This window comes from Trachurus trachurus, assembly GCF_905171665.1.
Source record: "Trachurus trachurus genome assembly, chromosome: 6".
Classification (NCBI taxonomy): domain Eukaryota; kingdom Metazoa; phylum Chordata; class Actinopteri; order Carangiformes; family Carangidae; genus Trachurus; species Trachurus trachurus.
In genome coordinates, this window is record NC_139897.1 from 14,022,794 (window position 1) to 14,038,165 (window position 15,372).

A 15,372-nucleotide genomic window follows, 5' to 3' on the forward strand; every position below is an offset into this window, starting at 1 on the left:
GGAAGGGAGGGGGTGGTGGTGGTGGTGGTTGAGGCATAAGAAAGGATGTGGCAAAAGAAAGAGAAAGAAAGAATAAAAGAAAAAAGAAAGAGGAGGGGGGAGGTGGAGGAGGAGGGGGGTGGGGATGGGAAGAGAGATAGAGGGAGGGTTGAAAGAAAACGCAGTGAAAGAGAAGAGCGGAGGGGGGGTGGTGGTGGTGGTGTGTGTGGGGGGGCAGGAGGAACGAAGGAGAGAGAAAAAGAGAGAAGAAAAAAAAGGGGGATGGTGGAGTGTGAAAATAAAAAAGAAGAGTCCATCAGCAAGAGAAAAGAGAAAAAAGGAGGGGAGGAAGGGGAGGGGGGGTGGTGGGGGGGGCAGAATGAAGGAGAGGAGGAGGAGGAGGAGGAGGAGGGAAGGGAGGGAGGGGGGGGTGAGAGCAAAGGGAATGGAGAGAGGAAAGGAGATAGAGAGACGGAGAGAGTGAGGAAAAGGAAAAACAGCAAGGGAAGACATTAACTATTGAACTTCCAGATTTCTTTCAGGCTGTGTTGAGAAACAGTGCGGCAGAGTACCTGCGGGCTAAGTACAGGTTGTGTGCTTAAGTAGTCGGCACTGAAGATGATCCTGATAATTAGACAGGTATTCTGTTATACCAGAGCTTACCTTACCTCACTAGTAAACACAAGGGATGGGGGGGTGGGTGGGGGGGTAAATAAAAGTGTATTTCAAACATATATCTATAGGTGCAGGCGAGCGTGACAAACATTGTGTGGACACATGCCAATTGTGGCTGTGAGGCTGTGAGGACTGTGCATAAACATTTCCTACTAAATAACAGGAAAGGGCAAACCTTGAAAACCTTGATCAATCATCAGCGACTGGGAGTGCTGCGAGAATGAGAAAGATAGAGAGAAAGGGGAGCGGAGGGGGAGGAGGGAGAGATAGGGAATGAGAGTGAGCGCGAGGGAAGGGGGGGGGGGGCAGAAAGAGAAAGAGATTGAGTGAGGGTGTGAGTGAGGGGGAGAGATAGCAGGAAGTCGAGGGAGAGAATGGGAGAGAAAATAGAAGGAGAGCAAGGGAAGAAACAAAGAGATAAGAGGCTGAAAGACAAAGAAACCACATGGAAGAAACAACAAGGGACACGTACATAAAACAACACAGAACTAGCCTATGGGGAAAATGAAAAAGACACAGACAACAAAAGTTTGGGGAAGAAATACACTGGCTCCTTTCCAGGCCTGAATCTTCATAACAGCAAAACCTGCTTGCTTGTCCATTTACTTTGGGTACATTTGTGTGTGTGTGTGTGTGTGTGTGTGTGTGCGGCTCCGTAAAACTAACAGTGGAGACGGCCACGATAGATAATCAGTGTAAAATTTCATTCAGCTCATAGATTTCTACAGGTTCCTATGTACATATGAGACGGAGAGAAGGAAAGTGTGAGGGAAGTAAGCCATTGCCCTGCTCTCAAGTGTACTAACCCTCAACAGGGATTTCAAATGTGTGTTTGTGTGGTTGCGTGTGTGCATTTGTCTGATGTCTGAGATCAGGGACAAGCACACACACACACACACACACTCACACACACACACACACACACACTCACACACATATGCACATGCACAACCATGCACGCACACGCCGCTGACACCAACAGGCTTTCAGTTCCCCAAAGCCCTGAAACAACACACTTCTGACATGGGTGTCCATATGACTTATGCTGTATTTTTTCATATTTTTCGTACTACTTGCTCGTTTCCAAACCTCGGCCTGGTTTTGTGTTGTTTATCTACAAGAGGACAACCATGCAGTGCAGTGTCACATCCTCTCCGTGATATAGGTCAAAGTTATAACTTTTTTTTCTAGTAAGAAGAAGCAAGTGAGAGAAAGAGAGAGAGGAAGGAAAAAACAGAAAGAGAAAGAGAGAAGGGGGGGTGGAGGGTAGATTCAGATATCAGCTGTCTGTTTTGCCCCTGAGAAAAGCTCAATGAATCATAAAACAGCAAAGGACTCATTGATCACCTCTATCTTCATTCCTTATTTTTTTGTAAATGTGGGTACACATGGTGACAAACGCGAATGACAGTATAGTGGTAGAAAGTGCATCAGCCGTAGGTTAGTCTCTTATATATACACCCCATTCCTCTTTGCTGCATGTTAGCGAGCTCACATTGTCAGTGTTGTTTCTTCATACAGCCCAGTGACAGGCTGCATACAGCCCGAGTTTGCTCTGGCTGTGTGTGTGAGACTGTGTGCTGGGTGATGGCTATAATTCAACATCCTTTCACTGTCAGGCGAACTGGAGGCTGTGTAGGTTTCTGTATAGGGTTGTTATAGCTACGGCGTTCAGGTGAGGATTTTCTTATGATCAGGAAACAAGGAAGAGAAGAGAGGGATCAGTTTGCTCTGTGTTTTGAACTTTGAGTTATTGGACTGATGTTGATGTTTTAGCTGGCCGTTCCTCTCAGACCTGTGTCTCAGGCAGCAAGCCCACACACCTTCTGTTATTTTCAGTGCTGGATCAGTCTCACCTCTGCACGGCATGCTGATATAATAGTAAGTCTCAAGCATGATTAGCTGCTGTAATTAAGCCCCCCCACCCCACCCCAAAAAAAAAAAAAAAAAATACACAGCAGGCACAGAACAGACAATCTCACACAGCGTGAATCTAAGCAATGCAGATGGAATATAGAAAAAGTGTATTAAAGCAGCCACACCCTAGTTGCACGCCTCCAGCTTCTTCCATTAAGGTCAGTAGGATCAGACTGGACACAGACAGAGAACACAAACTGAAGAAAAAAAACAAAGCTACAGTCTTTATCAGTATTGGCTCACTCTCTGCTGCTGTAAGGGGGAGCAACTTTAAATGTGAAGCATACATGGTTAGACGAGGTAGACTATAGGTGAATAATTGTCAACTTCAGGCACATAAACAAACAGACGTCTGCAGCATTTTCTGCATTTCTGATTGAATATTGATGCTTTCCATGTTTGCTCGGTCTCCCCCTTTTTTGTATTATAAAATTCAAACAAATCAAGTCTTAAATTCCCTCAACAAATCATTCTTACGGAAACCTCAAGACAGGATGCAGAGATGGCCAGAGCAAAAAACCCTAAATAAAAGATTACTCTCCCCATTTTGTAGTGGGGGTACTAAATGGAAAGACAGAATATTAGCAATGAAGTAGCTCTGCTTGGAGACAACATTGGAGAAAGGAGTGTGGGGAGAGCTTGAAAAAAAAAAGACTGAATATAAAGGAGAAAAGACAGAGTTGAGGGAGGAGAGGAGAAGAGCATTCAGCAAGGAGGATATAAAAGGAACAGAGAGGGGGGCGAGGGAGTGAGACAGAGAGCTATGGAAGGAAAGAGAGAAAGAGAAGGGAGAGAGAGAGCATAAGAGAGCGAGAAAAAGAGGGGGGCATGGGAGAGCAAGAGAGAGAGGAGGAGAGAGAGATCAAGAGAAAGAGGGAGGGAGGGAGGGAGGGGGAGCGAGTGAGAGAAACAGAGACAGAGGACGAAAGAGAAAGACAGAGAGGAGAGAAAAACAGAGAGGGGGAAGGGAGAAAGAGGGATAGCCACAAGAGACTCAAAAACCACAGAATAAAAACCCTCTGTCTGTCTGTAACTCTATATAGATATACAAATATGAATCCTAATATATGGGCACATTGCATTTATTCAGCGGGAAAGGATAGTCAACAGTGCAGAATTCAACATGCACCTCAAGTTCATTCAATAAGTCAGCAAACACAATGTAGGACCATGGAGAACTCATATCTCCTTATCAGGAATGCAGTTTTTCATTGCAGTAAGGTGGAAGAGGAATTTTACCAAGGTACTTTATCCTATTTTAGTCACTCTGAAGTCTCTTCCTGCTCTGTGATTCATGGAAAAGTATGCGTATAAAATATACTGTACCATCGCACCATATTCTCACTGTCAGTGCTGAGATCGCCGCGCAAAAGATCGATGTACAAAAAAGGAAACGTACGATTTTCACGATCTTGCGAGTGTCCTACATAGTGAAATGGCCCCAGATCTACTCAAGGTGAGGCCCGCAATGAACCACAGAAGCCTATTAACACTAGAGGTCTCTGGAGTGCCTTTATATGCTGGTTAGAGGCGACCACATTCAAACTGGCTGTAGGAGATAGTAGGGACACAGCCACTGTCCCTCTATGGCCGTCACTCCTTTGTATTATTCCTCCACCTCCCGGTAACAAATTTCAGTCGGAATTACTTTTCTTTCGTCCAAGTTTCATTCTTTTAAATCAAACCCTTTGTCTATCTCTTCTTTTGTACCTTCCTCCTGTTTCCATGGTTACCTCTCTCTCTGCTCTGTACACTATCTATCTCTTCCTCCGTTTCCCTCTCTGTCTCTCTCACTCTGTTCTTATCTTTCTCATTTTGCTTTCATCTCTGCCTCCCTTCCTCCTGCTTTATCCCACACCCTCCTCACTCCGGCTTTTATCTCTCTTCACTTTCATCTGTCTTTCACCTTTCTCTCCCCTTCAAGCCTGCCATTCCATCATGCTGGTTTTTGGTTCTTACTTATAGAGAGAAAGTTTTATCGGTTTCCCTGTCAATTCTGCATTTTTAATCATTTCCAATTTATCCAAACCGCTTTCAATGCCATTGAGTCATGCATTAAATTGTCTTGGGCAGAATGTGTGAGTGTGTGTGACTGTGAGATGGAAACCATAGGTGCAGGAGGCTGTAGTCTTTTACTATCATAAAGAAAGAGGAATGATTTCTGTCATGATATCTGGAGATTAACTGGCTGCTGTGGTTTTGTCTTTCAGTGCAAGTGCAGCACTGGGCCCCCCCTCCCTCCATTTCTATATGGGGAGAAATTTTATTTCCATATCAACAGCTACTGCTCAACAAAAAAATACAAACTGGTGCTTATGATTTTATTATTTTTACTTTAGAAGTGGACAGCACCCGTGCTTATCTGACTTCAGTCCCACTGAGACAGAAGCTGTAGGAGCCAGTGCTCCTCGACATGGGGCTGCCTCCTGTAAGGTAGCCTGTCATTTCTCTGCAGTGATGAAGATGTTCTTGTGAAGCACAAATGCCTCCCTCCACGCACCTCAGTTGGGAGATAATCATATTCACACACAGCTGTGGTTGGTTTAATGCACCACCACATCATGTGTCACCATGTGATACTGCACACCGAACTGACATCCCTTAGCCACAAACAGAGGCTGGGACACAGAGGCTCCTCACAACATGCCCCATATTTAAGAGGACAGTCGTCATTATAGAACATATGTATGTGTGTTGGCTAATTCACTCTCGGGTTGTCATCCGGTGGTATACATGGGGTGGAGCTGAGAGAGGGGTGGGAGAGTGTCTTCAAGTCAGTGACAAACTCATTCCAAGAGACACTGCATGTGGTGTGGGAGGAAGTTTTGTTCTGCAGCTTTGACTGAAACTAACCTCCCTCCCCTCTCCCTCGCCTTCCCCTTCCCCTTAAAGTACCACAACTATTCAGAAAAGAGAATAAAGAAAACCTGAATAGAGGAAGAGAAAAAAAATGGGGTCCCTAGGCGAGAAAGAAAAGAAAAACAATGAAAGAAAACAGAATGAAAAGCAGCCAAAGAAAAAAGGGAAGGAGAGAAAGAAGGACAGAGAGAGGGAGGGGAGACAGAAAAAGATACAGAGCAAAAGGCGCATAAAGCAAGGAGAGAAAAGCATAGCGAAAAAAAAAGAGAGGAAAAATACAGACTGAAAGCTCTGAAAGACAGGAACATTTCTGTGGAAAATAATTCTAAGGAGAAAATGAGGGGAACAATATCTTGGAAAGGAAAAGGTTCATTTGGAACTGACCAAAATGGTTTGAAAAATCGATAATTATAGTAGAGATTGTGAAAATACTAAAAATAAAGCTATTTTGATTATGAACATTCAAACTAAATTAGAGTGGCTGCATCCCTCGTTTTCAATCAGAGTAAGAAAAGACAAACAATACACAAGATTTGACTGTTTCTACGATACTGTTCATATAATGTCAAACAGAGAACCAAAAAGATTTGGCCTTTTCAATTGACTACATAATTTCACCTCCCTGTGTTTCACCTCACATTACTCATCATCAGTGTGTCTGCCAGGACACTGTTATTATTATCATTATTGATGCAAGGTGTATTTTCACAAGGAGGGATATGTGTGGTTTGTGCTATTGTGGAACTTAAGGAAAAAAAAAAAAAAAAGTGATGTATTGTTAAGACCACTCAGTCCATAGGTTATATTGTATATAAACCTCTTAATATTATTGCTTTATTGGAATTGTATTTATGTAACATCCCCATGTTCTAGGAAGAGAGAAATCACATGGTTGAGTAAGATTAACTTGACATTCCATGACAAATGCACAAGAACAATTTGTTTTATAGCTTACAATTGTAAAAAGACGTCAGTGTCCACCATCATGTAGATACTTCAGCCAGCAGCTGGTTAGCTTAGCCTAGCACAAAAACGGATAGTGACATAACAAAATCCACTATCAGCTCACTAAAAACAAACATGTCTTGTTTATTTAATTCATAGAAAACAAATTTAAAGAAAGTAAGATTTCAATTTTTTTTTTTTTTTTTAACATGACCCCAAGAATTCAAAATAGTTTGGCACATACGGATAAGTGCAGTTCCCACTGTTAAACTGTTTCCTTAATTCAAAATTTCAAGCCAGCGGCATAGATTTCAATTAATAAAATTGAATACACATATTCTGTTTTCAATAAAACACTGATATTAAAAGCCAAGCTGCAGCAGTAGTATTGTGTAAATTTAACCATTCTCAAACACCATTCTTATGTAGATACAAGTCGTTATTTTCAGTAATGCTTTACTCTAGTGTTGCAAAGACGTTTCCTGGAAAGGACCATATAATTAGGGAGGCTTCTAAGTGATCAGCTGCTACATCGTTTCTAAGTGCTAAGCTAACACAACCTTGAGACTCTTATTCAGAGGAAAGCTGGTGATCTTTGTGAAACATTAAATATAATAAACATAATAATACAGCTCAAATGAAGAATAAATGAATATTCACAGGCGTTTAAATGGAGAAATTTCTTTTTTGGCAAATCACCTGGAAGTCAAGAATAAAGTCACCACTGCTAATGTATTTTGTCCTGTAATTAGTACAAGACTACACAGTTTGTTCCAGGAAACTCTCAAGGAATGATTGGAGAAGAGTGGAGCCCTTTAAAATAAAGAGTTACTTAAATTTCCTTTATTCTGTCACAGCAGTAGAATTAACTATTTTAAAATTATTCAACCATCTAAAACAAATGATGGAGCAGTCAAAATGTCTATGATAGGGTTTGAGAAATTGTCACACATCTCACTTATGCCCTCATTGACTTATATGATTGTGACTGAGGTGGGAACAGTGTATAGTTCTCAGCTGATGTGGCGTGCAGGAGGTTAACTCTAGCTCCACTGATGTTATGATCAAGAATCTGATACTGGGTATCAGCTATACAATCTGTAATTGAAAACACTGACCTTCCAGCTTTACTCTAGCAAAGATGCATGTAGCAAACAATAATAATTTTGTTAGCCAATATGAAAGATCAGGTAATGAGTGGCTACAGCCATGTGTATCTTTATTACAGTCCTGGTGTCATCTACATCACCCTAAACAAATGAGAGAATGATAAAGCTGAAGTTTGAAAGTGGCTATGTAAAGTTAGCATAAGCATATCATATATAACAGTCCCAGAAACATAAACATAGGAGCACTTCCCTAAATTTAAATCCATCAAAATACCATCAATAAATTTACAGTTTATTCATATTTGAGTGTTGCCCATCCTTATAACTGGCAAATCCAGAGCAAAATAAATAGATATGTGAGCCAACATTTTAAAATTTAGTTATAAGTAAAATATATAAATATATCACACATATTTAGAATAGCAGGCCTATATTGTTACTACGCTAGAACAGCCTGGGTATAGCGAGTACCATTAGATCAATTTAAGTAATGCAAAGTGGGGCCAGTTTGTAGAGACGACCATTGCTTGATCTCTGTAAATGGGTTCTGAAGGGGGTTTTAAACATATATACATTCATTTTGATCCATGCCCATTTAAAACCTACATGTAGACCGTGAAGAGTTTTGAATGCATCTTTATGCCTTATTCTAAAGGAACTACACAGGGTACTGTATTAAGCTCAGTTATTGTCATGCTTTAGGAAATATTTCAACATTATTCTAGTAGAAAAATCAATTTGAAAAACTGATGAACTGTAACATTAAGAGATAAACCGGTGAAAGAACAGTCACTGATTTTGCACGCACATGTGAGTCACTTCATACACAAGGTAATAGTTTGATGAACATGGTTCAAAGAAGGCTGACTTCCTCAAAACTGTTATGTGTGTTAGCTTATATGAATTAGGGGCGGAATGATAAAACAGAGAAATCAAAAGAATGATTGTTATTTAATGGCATACATTTGTTTTGTCCCATATTCGGCATTTTTTCCCTTATTTTTATGTTGCCCTATCAGCATGAGTTAAGGAAGACTGACCAAAAATGTGAGTGTATCCTTTTTTTTGCCCTCCTCTCTGTGTCTCTCTTTGTCTTTAATGGATAAGCTGAGTAATGACAGCAAGATGACAAATACATTTTCTGGCAATGTTAAAACAAAATCGACACCACAAGTAATGCATCTTTTTCATTGACTGCCCAAAAGTTCCATTCACAACCATAAACAGCAGAGGGATAAGAAACGAAATGGTGTGATCTGGCTGTCTGTCGATGTCCTCCACTCTTAAATAACAGTGCAGCATCTACACACTGCAAGCAACACTTCTTTACATTGAGGTGGTCAGTGTTTGTTTGTGTACATGCATGTTGCAAGCATGGTTATATATAAGATACTCTGGTGAGGCAATTCAAATGAATACTTAAAGTAATAATAATTTACTACATTAACAAGTCAAATAGCGCCTTGACATTTGCACAGGCATGATCTATCAGTGATTGCTCTGATGATCATCAATCACTGATATCATCGTCCATCAGCACAACTTACTAGCTACCTACTGCTCTTGTTACAAGCACATCACACTGCATTTGCAATCTTCTTTTACCTTTGTGGTACATGCACTGAAATCAAATCAAACACACAGAAAGAAAACCACATTAATAGCTATGCCAAGAATAATATGAAAGACTTGACAAGCGCAGCTCTGTGTTTTGATCTTGATTGAAATAAGACAAGATATTTACATGTCAGTTGCCATAGACAGTGTTTATAGTGTAATCTACTAATATATTAATCTTACATGTGAATCTGCAGAATATCTATGTATTTACAAATTCCTCCAAGCTAAAACTACCATTGTTATATCGCTCTTATACACATAGAGGTAACTTGTCTGCTATCTTAAATATGCCGGTTAATTCCGCTCAGCCCACACTAATCATACCTTTTTATTCCAGCTGGTCATTGGTTATTGCATTTGTACTTGTGCCTCAATTGCATAATGGCAAAATGAAAAAATGATCATGGAGAATCTGTATCTGCAAAATGTCCACTGGCTATGTGCTTAGTTTGTTTTCTTTACGATATTCACTTGTAGCAACTAAAGTGTGGTTACTTTATATGTCTATAGCACTTGGTTGAGTAAAAGATTGTGGCCTTAGCTATTGATAAAGAAGTACTTGAAGCACAATAAAATGAGGAAAGCCTTTCACTGAATCATGATCCTTCCCCTAGCCAAAGTGCTCTTGTTGGCCAAACCAAACCACACACCTTATATAAACGTATGTCTTTACATCCACATTACATCCTTCTTATGCTCAGAAAAACATTGCTTAGGATCCAAGGACCTTGTATCTCCATATAAACTCAATTCCCGAAGACAGGTCTGTTTGGTTACTGCCACCAACCAAACCACATTCCTTACTTCCTTCCACAGTTGTTGGTGTGCTGTTTACACTGAGCCATACCCATGTGAATGACTTGCTTAAAGAGTGAGCTATTTGTAAAAATATTCACACAATAAATCAGCTTTATGTGGAAATGAAATTGGTAAATTGAAAGTTGCTCATAGGTTGTTAACATAGTACATAAGATATTTTTTTGTAAATCATGGTTTACAACTCAGTAATGAAAGACATTTTCATGGAAAACAAATCTGTTTTACTGATACATTCAGTGTCAACATACATTATCTGCAACTTTCCAAATATGAACTTAGATTAATAATGAATCCTCATTGTTTTAATCAACACTTTTCTGTTGCAAATTAATCCAATATGAAAACATAGGTCTCAAGGTTGGTTTATTTGACACCGTATAGCAATTTGGATGACTATAGGTCAATGCCAGGAACAGCACAATGGAGAACCGGACAAGAGTGAATGGTTATCCCAGTCTACTGTCTGACACGTTGTGCCTCGGTAGTGCCTTTTGTCTATTTATGGCATGAAGAAGTTCAACTGCTCGAGATTGGTAAAAGCTCTACATCTTCATCTCTGGAACCATTCAGTTCAGCTGAGTATGTTAAATGCATCGCCATTTTCTTAACAACTGGTGTTACATTAGACCATTCTGACTCTTCTTGTAGACAAAGACAATCTTGACTTTGACCTGATGCAAGGCCAAATTATCACGAAGGCTGATCTTGTTCTCTGAGAGGGGAACTGACATTATCTTGGGTAATAGTTTGGCAGGAGGTGGAGTCTGCCTTACCTCAAGATCTTGTTGCAACCTCTTGACCTTAAAATTCAGTCATAACAGATGAGGGTGCATACCCTTCACACTTTTCATTTGTAGTTAACTTTTGTCTAGCAACAGTTGATTTACATTGAAATAGTTTTGATTGTGGCTCCTTTTGCTGTACTCCAGCATATGCTCAATGCTGCCTCACAAATATGTAGCCTATTAATTGTGAATCCTACATGCAACATAACCTGAAGTCTGCTTAGTATCACTTATTTCAGTTTTTAACAATTAAATCTGCTCTGAAAGACTTGGGGCCTGGTCTTTCGCCTCGTTCAAAGAGAGTGTCTTTGCTAGTTTCATACTGATGCAGTCACAACATTGTTTGGATAGAAAATACACTTATGCTCATCTGTGTGCCCACAGGCTTGTTGGTTTTGAAATTAAGTGTGGTCAGGTGCATTGTTGGCATATTGCTGTCTTGAGGCTGTGGAAAGTGATTGCATGATTGACCAACAAAAACCTGGTCCGAAGTCAGTAGCACAGTATTTCACTGCCATTTTAAGGGCGCATTGTAAAGGGAGCAATATGTGCCAACATACATGGGTGCAGAGAGCACACACTCTGCCTGTTGCGCATAAGCAGAGTTTGTTGAAAATTATCTTAGATGTTGGGAAAAGTCAGTTGGTAAATTACAATACAAATACAAGTGAAATCAGCTGACCACAAAGAGAATCTAACTCGTTGTGAAACATTAAAGCATTATAATATCAGTTCACCAATGTGCAAGTGTGCCTAAATAGAAGAGTGTTTTATTGGATCTTTTGGCCATGCACCCGAAGCAGCCACTAAATTTTCTGCTATTAAAATAGAAAAAAAGATACATGGACTTGCCCTAAATGGACTTAAAGCAGAAGTAAGCGATCCGGTCGTTTTGGCTAATGCTGCGTTCCAGGCAGGCTTTTGATACCGTAAGTTACAGCTTCAAGTCACGACTTATGACTTTGTAGCGTTCCAGGCAACCCGCAACTCGCGTTTCTCCAACCTGATGCCTGTGAAAGTGCACTATAACGGCCACTCGTGTTTTTCCGACCCGTGAACTCGCACCAGATCGAACTGGTACGACTTCACAGGTCGGAAAAACACGAGTTACGAGTTGCTTTGAACGCACCATAACTTCTTGTCAGCCGACGGAGTTAGCAGCCCCCGCCCTCGTCATGGATCTATTGGTCCTCGTCCCTACGTCACCACATTCACGCGCATCCCTTGGCTGCACACTATGCTGCACACACAGCCCTGCATGCCGTTCTCTCTCCTCATTGGATAAAACTTGTAGGATACAAGAAAAGTTTTCTCCTCAGCTCAGAGCAGAGCAGAGTGACTGACAGACCCGTGTTTCGGTCCAAACACTCTATGTAAGTGATTGCTGTCGGAAGATATAACTATTTAAGACTTATATTAACACAAAAATATCGCTTACTTCTGCTTTAAACAGACCATGCGCTGTAGAATATAGAGCCTTTAGGAAGTACAATCCTTTAAGAAGTATTTCCGGGTAGCCATTATGGAGTGCCCAGATCAGCGGGTCCTTACATGGTTCCACTAGGCACTGAAGTCTACTTTAAAAGCATAATGTGTAAAAATAAGTTGTGCATAGCTCTTGTTGGCAGCTAGGAATCTTGGGAGAATTCTGGTGTCAGCCTGAATGAGTTGGAGTTTTACCATCTTGTTTGTAGTCCTTTGTTTTTCTTGCAGAATGGTTTGAAAACCACGAAGCCACATCAAAGTCTTGCCCCGTGTAAGTGAATGTAAGAACATTCTGGTAAACTAGGTGTCTACGACAGCAAACCACATCTTTTTGATTGTCTGTCAGTGGTCCTGGAGACTGAGTCTTGAAGACACTTTTGCATACCTAATTCTCAGGCCATGTGGTTAGTACCTTCTGGAAGGGGTTTCCAAATCCCACTTAACTCCTAACTAGAAATGTAATAATCTACACATGTTTGGTCTTTGCAAATGGCTGTGGGCAGTCCAAAATGTGTGTACAAATGGATGTACTTACTGAATGCAAGTCAGTAGGTGCAGACACAAAACATGGGAAGACTTGTAGATTTGGAAGGCTGTGACATGTTCTCAGGTGACAACTTTCATATGCAATGTCTCTAGAAGGTCAGTCTGAAACCAGTACTCAGGTGGCAGGTGAAGAAGGAGTCATGATCATTGCTTTGGCTCTGGGCTGATGAGACTTCCCACTTTGACAGAAGCTACAACCACAAACCAGAAGGCAGGATATGGACCAACGAGGACAGGGGTTGAAATAAAATACTACTTACTTACGGTATGGGAAAGCTTACATAGACTTTGATGGCCACTTTTAAGAAACATAATGAAAAGCAAGTGCATTAATGGGATGTATTATAAGCTTCTTGCAAGAAAAGGTTGCTGACCAATTAGAGCCAGGCTTAACCGTGGCTGCAGGCCTATTAGACTGCACATTGCCCCACAAATACAATACTTTTTTTTTTTAAAGACCATAGAGAATATAGGCAGTATGTATGTAGGTTTCTGAGGTCTGGATACACCAGGAGGGTTGTCACAGGCAAATGTGGCATGGACTTTGTTGAACACCTCTTTTAGTTCCTTACATTTAAAAGCAATCCACAGATTTAGCATTGCACATTTAAGGTTTGCTAGATAATACAGGTTTAAACATTGATCAAAATGGATGCAGCAAAAGTAGACATGTCCTTTTTTTTAGTATAGGCTACACTGTCTTCTTCTTTCACCCAAACATTGCATTTAACCCACAATTTATCATTTTCTGTTATTGTCAGATATTTGAATGTGTTATGCTATAATATATAACCGCTAGTCTGATATGAGCACTGGGCAATAGAAGTCTGGGAAGGAATAACTTTCTTCTCAAATTTACAGTAGTTGTAGTTTTTTTTTTAACAGCAGTTTCCTCCAAGGGAACTACTGCAAAGAGACTTGGATGAATAAAACTGGTGAGGTTCCCCTTCAAGGTTCTAACTGTGTACTGACTATTTCCAGTTGATGGCAAGTCAGACATCTTTGTTGGGCAAGGACATTCCCAATCTCTCTCTTCCCTAATTTCCCGTCCACTCACCAGCACATAATGAAAACAATTTGATTTTCTTTGAGTATGCACCTGGGCCACCAGAAAAGTATTAATGAATTGATAAGATTGATGGATGTCAATGTTGCTCTTGGAGAACAAGCCGTAGGGGGAGATGAGGAACAGGAGAGAACCCAAGTGGAGGACACTCACTGTAGAGCTTGAATAGTCAGGTGGTGTTAGAGGTTTCTTATGGGCTGCAGAAGACGCTCATTGTAGAATGATATCTTACGGCAATGCAGGAGAGTTTAGTATGCACAACAGAGAAATTTATCTGATGAGCTACAAGCTGAAGAGGAAAGGGAGGAAGATGGGAGAGCTTTCGGTATGACAGCTCCTTGCTGGCAGAGGATTGAATCCTATTAGAACTGTCTTGTGCAGCATATCCTCTCCCGTATGCTTCCCAGCTGAACTGTCTGAGTAAATAAAAATACTGACAAAAAGAAACAAAAAGAAGGGGACTCGCCACACTGTATGCTCCCAAAGTATACAAACATTTATTAGAGGACTACATAAAAAAGAGACAATGACAACGTTTTGAGTGTTAAGCTCTTCATCAGGTCAATTAGGGCAGTTGCTTTCAGGTGTTCTTTAAGTAGTTTCACAGGATCCACCCATGGGTGTGGATAAGTAAGCAACACTGGTGGGTGACAATTAGAGACTTTGGATGTGCGTGAGCTTTTTTCTTTGTTCATCTAAATAAAAATACTGACCATAAGCGACCACCCTGGTTTTAAAAAATGAAAACACACCACTTAAGATGATATTTTATTGGAAATTGTGAAGAAAGAATATGCTCTTATATTTGATACCCCAAAATTGTTTTGAGTTATTTATTCCAAGCATATATCAACATCTGAGATTGTTTGGATAGACCCACAGTCTTCCCCAGTACAGGCTACTAAAAGTACTTGGATTATGCATGGACCACCACTAGACTATTATTTGCCTTTTAAGCAATTTTGCATCACATATTTCTTTGAGAATCTGGTTTGGACTCTGCACTAAATTACTCTGTCATACTCATTAAATTATCATCACATCAGTAAAATCTTAATCACTGGCTGTGGGTACAGAGTGTTTTTTTGAATCAAACCTATTCAGCTCAAAAATTTGTTTTCCTCATGTCCAGATAGCATCCTGGACAGTTTCATGAAGTATCTCTTGCTGCATTCAATGTCAGGATTTTCAGAGTGTTGACTGCAGTACCTTTGGGCTTCACAGGCTGACTTGAGAATACACTGACCATCCATTTTCGGATCAATTTTAAATTATTTGTAAATCACCTTGGCCCTCAAATCTGTGTTATTCACCACCATCCATAGTGGCCCTGTTGTTTTTGCTCTTAATGAAAAGATTGGCAAAAACAAAATGGTGAATTTAGAACATTTTGTTCATTAGGTAGCATGGTTCTTCAGAAATTGCTTCAATTTAAAAAAAAAAAAAAAAAAGGCAAGTAATTAAATTAAAAATAAGTCTAGTGTTTGCATAATTTAATCTAAAATGTAATTAATTATTCAGAGTAAAAAAAAAAAAAATCAACCTCACAATCCTTTTTTACTGCAGG